The sequence below is a fragment of the Centroberyx affinis genome, unplaced genomic scaffold, assembly GCF_046629955.1.
Source record: "Centroberyx affinis isolate AG114_WGS23_722 - 3 ecotype Tasmania unplaced genomic scaffold, CSIRO-AGI_Caff_v1 ptg002637l_1, whole genome shotgun sequence".
NCBI lineage: Eukaryota > Metazoa > Chordata > Actinopteri > Beryciformes > Berycidae > Centroberyx > Centroberyx affinis.
The window spans coordinates 941-7,513 of NW_027280830.1; the positions used below are offsets into that span (position 1 = coordinate 941).

The window sequence follows — 6,573 nt, forward strand, 5'->3', positions numbered from 1 at the left end:
GCTCCTCACCTTTATTTACTGTACTACAGCTAATACTAGCCTCTTAGCTGCTTTTGGCTAACCAAATATCAACTCTAAGTCTCATTCGTGTTAGCTGTCCTTCTGCTGCTGCTACGCTACAGTTTCCCCACACGAATCATCCAAGTTTCAGCTCATCTCTTCCTCAAAAACAAGCCGCACAACCTGGAAGAGACAACGAGCAACGTTAGCTAACGCCGCTGCTAGGGGAGCATGCTAAAGCTAGCTAGCTGATACCAAAGACAGCGAACAGAGCGTAAACTCGGCTAACGTTAGCCGACCGGCCGGTTCAAATGTTGCCTGTTTTGTTCGCTTCAAACCGGTTTATCTTCAAATAACTGAGACGCATCGGGGTGTTTTAACCACCGGTAAGTGCTCGCTACTGTCTGGCGGCTATTTTGCCTGACATATATGAAAAAGTGGCAGGTTAATGTCAGCTCGTTATCCGTATAGCATGCTAACGCCGTTAGCTCCCCCCCCCATTGCCGCACCTGACCAGAAGAAGACTCCCTGGGTCGCTCTGTGGGCTTTTCATCCGGGGGTTTTCTGCTCTTCCGCACAAATTATCACACAGCGGGCGACATGCAGCGTTAGCGCCGATATCGGGCTGCAAGTCTCGGCTACTCGGGTGTGTTTAGGGCGTCGTTTACACTAAAGAACGGCCACATTTGTGGAGGGTGTTGGCGAACCAAACGAAATATCTGCAGCTGGAAGGCAAAAGATGCCGCGGTGGATGCTGGGAAACAGGAATGTAAATTTTCTTTGCTTGCACTAAAGATCCTCAATTATCAAGATGCCTCACTAGCCCTCATGAAACAAAAAAACTACCCGTCAGAAAACCGACATTCTAGCTATGGGTTTTAAATGGAATATTGTTGTGTGGTGATTTCAGTGCAATTTTGTGTAGTTATAATAATGTAATGAGTCATATATCGTATTAATATTCTAGTTATATCTCGTTTGTGGTTCCTGGAAATAGACGCAGAGTGAGACATCACCTCAAAAATAAACGTACATGTTCTCACTACTGGCCTCTAGTGGTCAGGAGGAGAAGCACAAACACAACAAATTCATTTCTAGACTAATTTTTCACTACGCATGAACACAATGAAATACCAACATAAACACACGAGGAACAATGTACAAAAGTAAGCACAAAAAACAAAAATCACATATACTACTACATATACTTACATAATCTAAGTAGTAGCGGTAGTAGTTTTTAATGAAAGTACAATCATGTATATGTTTTTTTCTTCTTCAAAATTATTTCTGTGACAGTTGCCTCTGCTATTGAATAACCATGTTTAGGCAAAAATGCTTTCATTAGTAGTGATGATTTCTCATGGTCTAACTGCAGTCTGGAGACAGATCCTCTGCAGAGCAGTGATGAAGTTGTAAATAAAGATATTGCCCAACTACGACTATCATCATAAGGCAATATTGTGATATGTGTGTGTATATTGTGATGATATGGTGATTTTGGAGACGCACAATTCTGCTGTCTGAACTGATGAGAACAAGCTAATTTTATTTAGAAACTCAGACAAAATGAAGTATGGTAGGAATATTATGTGAAAATTTCAGTTTAGTTTGACATCACACCAAACATTACCATTCGGTTCAATATGATGAACATTCATTTGATTATTTAACATGATTTCGCTGATTATCGTGATATTGATTTCAACCATATTGTCCAGCCCTAATATAACTTACACCTGTTTGACACGACTTACTATGATGTTTACTTTATATGTAATTAACGTTATAAAGAAGATATTCTGCAAGCAAAACAGTGAGTAAACTGGGCTTAAACTACATCTGTTCTGGTGTATGGATAAAACAAAGAGTCAATCAAAGACAAGTCAAACAGTTAGCTTGTCAAATACAAAAATCCGAGTTTAATTGCAGAAATCTGATACACATGTATACAGTTGATATTGAGTTGTTCCAGTGTTTGTGTTCAGTCCTGCAGTTCCTCCTCCGGCCAGCGGGCGGCGGCAGAACCAAAGCAGAGGTGGAGCCAACATGGCGGCGACAGCAGCGGCGTAAGCTTCTTTCAAAAACAGCTTTAGGTAAAATACAATAAAGCTCGTTTTGGTCGTTTTTGTAAAGCGAAAAGATAATTTAGCATATTCCGCTTCAGTAGGTGGCGGTGTGCAGCTTTCACGTTGGCTCGCGATCCGCCAATAAACTAAACGAAGAAGAAGAAAAAGAGGAAGAGAATGTAAACAAACCGAACGAAGCTAAAATCCTCGCCTTGTCTCGGTGTTTCAGCGGGTTAAAGTCGGTGTTAAATAAGAAGAAGATGCCAGTCAGCAGTCGCACCCTGGACAGGATTTACTCTGCTGTGAGTCTCACCTCCTGCTTTCATTTAAAGGCGTTTTACTAGCGAGTTTACTGCGGTTAATGCCGAGTTAGCTGCTAACAGCTAGCTAACCAGCAGCGGTAGGAACTGTACTAGAATGTCCTACTCCAGTAGAAGTAACTTACTGTTACTCTACTGATATTTCACTTCAGTAGAAGTAAGATGACAAAAACCTGCGAAGATAAGGTCCAGGATGGAGTCCCAAAGTGTCCCAGGTCAGATCCAGACTCACACTCTGATGCTGCTTCCAGGCTTTAGGGGAAGTTTTCAGTGAGTTTTCATGTGACGTGAAATAATAATAATAATAATATAGTTTTTTTCTGAATGCTTAAACACTAACAGTGATTCTTGAAGCACTATCTCTGAAACCATTAACACTTGTAGCCAATGCATTTACCAAGTGAGCCAAACTGAACACACGTTCTCTGCTTTACACTCAGTTTGTAATTTTATAACACACTTTTTGCAAACCTGTAAACACAACTCACTGCTTTACACTCAGTTTGCAATTTACAGTAATACTGTAACACACTTCTACAACACTGTAAACTTATGGCCAGACCCACAGAGAAGGCGATATTTAGCCTATTTTTTCTGTTCTTTTTTTTCCTAGCACAAATGTTTTTGTTTTCTTCTACTGCGCTTTTGTTGTTTGAGGAGTTTTACTGTAGAACATTTTGAGAAAAAAAAAATAACTTTTTCCCCTTATTTGTATTGATAGTGTGTTATGTTCGGAATACACATCCATACTTTACACATTTGGATACCTGTGTGTATGTGTGTTTACTACATGTATGACAAAACTTTATTGCAAACTGCTCTGCCCTGCACACAGAAAAAGCAAAAGCCACAAGTGTTTTTCTTTTATACTATCAGTGTGTAGTTGGTGCTTTGTGTGCTTATTCAAATGTTGGTTTGTGTGAACTGTATTGACACAAAAACACAATTTTTTAAAAGAGTTTGAAGAGTTTTGCAAGAATTGTTTGCTTTTGCAAGAGATGTATAATGTTTTGCTGGTTTGCTGTAAGGTTTTGTGGTTTGTGTGTAGAGTTTTGCAAAAATAGCCTGTAGTTTCAAAGATAGTGCCTAAGCAATCAGAAAAAACTCAAAGTGCTTTACAACAAAGAAATTACATGCCCCAAGTGCTCCACATAAAACTTGATAATAGTAAAAATAAGATAAAGATGAGAATAGAATACATAGAATGCATCTTCACATGAAAATAGACATAGAATGAGAATAAAAACAGGGATAGAATAATAGTAGTAAAAATAAGATACAAATGAGGAATGAACAACATAAGATGGAAAATAAAACCCACTGAAATCACATATTAGAGAAGCTAAATGTGAAATTTCATGTTAAAGAGTGTGAGTCTGGATTTGACCAGACAAGAGGCTGTAGTTCCTCATTTTTGGTCTCTGAATTTAATTTCAATCCAATGTGCTTTATTGGCTTGACAGTTTACAAATAAACAATATTGCCAAAGCATGTAACAAGAAATTAATCATCAGTTAACCAACACCTCTCGCTCTCTCTCTCTCTCTCTCTCTCTCTCTCTCTCTCTCTCTCTCTCCCTCTCTCTCTCTCTCTCTCTCCTCTCTCTCTCTCTCTCAGATCCTGTTAGCAGTAGTAGTGTTATCTTGGTTCTATGTGATCTACAGCAGCAGGATCGCAGCTCATTGGCTCCTGGAGAAGAGAACCGCCCTCTCACCGCATGACTGACAGCCGCACTGACCAATCGGGGTTAGTGTTGAAACAGTTTGACCGATGTGGTCGTCGGTGTCGGCCATGTTGGCTCCACAGTGCTGCTGCTGCTCCATATCTGTTGCTTTGGTAACTGGTGATTCTGTTGTTCATGTTGCCATGGTGACGTTAATGGAGGACATTGTTCCATATTTAGATAGATGGCTCTGGGCTAACTGGACTAACTCTGTCTATATATGGCTCTTGTCTAACTGGACTAACTCTGTCTATATATGGCTCTAGTCTAACTGGACTAACTCTATAGATTGACTAACTGTCTATATATGGCTCTAGTCTAACTGGACTAACTCTGTCTATATATGGCTCTAGTCTAACTGGACTAGCTCTATAGATGGACTAACTCTGTCTATATATGGCTCTAGTCTAACTGGACTAACTGTCTATATATGGCTCTAGTCTAACTAGACTAACTGTCTATATATGGCTCTAGTCTAACTGGACTAACTCTGTCTCTAGATGGCTCTAGTCTAACTGGACTAACTCTATAGATGGACTAACTCTGTCTATATATGGCTCTAGTCTAACTGGACTAACTCTGTCTATATATGGCTCTAGTCTAACTGGACTAACTCTGTCTATATATGGCTCTACTCTAACTGGACTAACTCTGTCTATATATGGCTCTACTCTAACTGGACTAACTCTGTCTATGTATGGCTCTAGTCTAACTGGACTAACTCTGTCTATATATGGCTCTACTCTAAATGGACTAACTCTGTCTATATATGGTTCTGGTCTAACTGGATTATATACTATATTAAAGACTGAAGATACAGCATCATCATGCGAATACTGTACTCTGTCTCTCTCTCTTTCTCCCTCTCTCTCTCTCTCTCTCTTCCCCTGTCTCTCTCTCTCTCTCTCTCTGTCTCTCCCTCTCTCCCTCTCTCTCTCTCTCTCTCCGTCTCTCTCTCTCTCTGTCTCTCCCTCTCTCTTGATTATGCATTTAATTAACCCCAAACACTTCAAAGAGAAGCTCTCCATTTCCCGCTCTCTTTCTCCACAGTATGTGTGATTAGAAGAATCATTAACATGCACAGTGTGTGTGTGTCTCTCTCTCTCTCTCTCTCTCTCTCGCTCTCTCTCTCTCTCTCTCTCTCTCTCTCTCTCTCTCTCTCTCTCTCTCTCTCTCTCGCTCTCATTAATACACATCATTCTTGGGCTTTTTAAATGCATAAGTGCTAGATAAATGCTTAAGTGATTGAAGCAATGTTTAATTCTCTGATTTAGAGAATTTAAAGTTGTTCTCTCTCTCTCTCTCTCTCTCTCTCTCTCTCTCTCTCTCTCTCTCTCTCTCTCTCTCTCTCTCTCTCTCTCTCTCTCTCGTGTCAGCAGGATGGAGACGGACTGTCAGATGATCCTGATGGGGTTCGACCCGCTGACAGACTGAGAGCGGGACACTCTGGGGGGGTTCAAAGCGACGGGAAGTCGGCTGGGATCAGGACCCGGGATCGGGACCCGGGCCGGGAGACGGGTCGGGAGAGTCAGGGTGCGTTCACACTCGGCGGGTTCCGACCGGTTTATCTGAACTCCGCAGCGTTTTCCTCCTTCGGTTCGGTTTGTGACCTTTGACCTCCGGTGACCTTTGTCACCAAATAACGAAGAACAAAGAACTGCTGCGGTGTGGAAGAGAAAAAAAAACTGCAATGTTTCATTTGTTGGAGTTTCTATTTACTCCTTCTGCTGCAGCATGATATGTAGTATTATAGAATATAAACATGTATTGTAAATAACAAATAAATTAATGTGTTTGGAAGCACAGTACTCACCTCAGCTCTTTAGTGTGTGTGTGTGTGTGTGTGTGTGTGTGTGTGTGTGATGTGCCAGTCTGTTGTGCTCTGATGTATTCAGTAAATTAAAGCTCTGAAAAACACACACACACACTTCTCTTTGTTATCTCCGTATACCCACATACACACACACACTCCACTCATTTTTTTACACAATGACACACACACACACACACACATCAAAGGAGGTGTCTGTTCTGATGTGTGTGTGTGTGTGTGTGTGTGTGTGTCTGGTGCTCCTGTCTCAGATATGTAAATGCTCTTAATAGAATGGGTGAATGAGATGAGAGAGCGAGCGAGGTAGAGAGACAGAGAGAGAGAGAGAGAGAGGCTCTTATCTGGTGAATACGCATTCTATTAACGAAAACACTTCAAACACTCTCTCTCTCTCTCTGTAATTAAAAACCCTGTTCCATCTCTCTCCTCTCCTCTTTCTCCTCTCCTCAACTACAGTATCTCTATGTGGATAATTATAATTTTACCGGATTATGAAGACTGAATGGAAAAGGCAAAATTTCCATGAAATTTCCTCAGTATATCGCAGAAGGTTTACAATCGCTGTTAATGAAATGCTAATGAAGAAATTAGATGATAAATGCAGTGGAAACAAATTGGTTGAGTGAATAT

General features: G+C 40.8%; 1 long non-coding RNA gene across 1 annotated transcript; it reads left to right on the forward strand.

Moving 5' to 3' along the window:
* The first annotated feature begins 2,043 nt into the window (after positions 1–2,043).
* On the forward strand, positions 2,044–5,912 carry LOC139657195 (uncharacterized). The gene is made up of 3 exons (XR_011696171.1): positions 2,044–2,371; positions 4,007–4,135; positions 5,492–5,912. It is a non-coding gene; the product is annotated as an uncharacterized lncRNA (long non-coding RNA).
* The last annotated feature ends 661 nt before the right edge of the window (positions 5,913–6,573 follow it).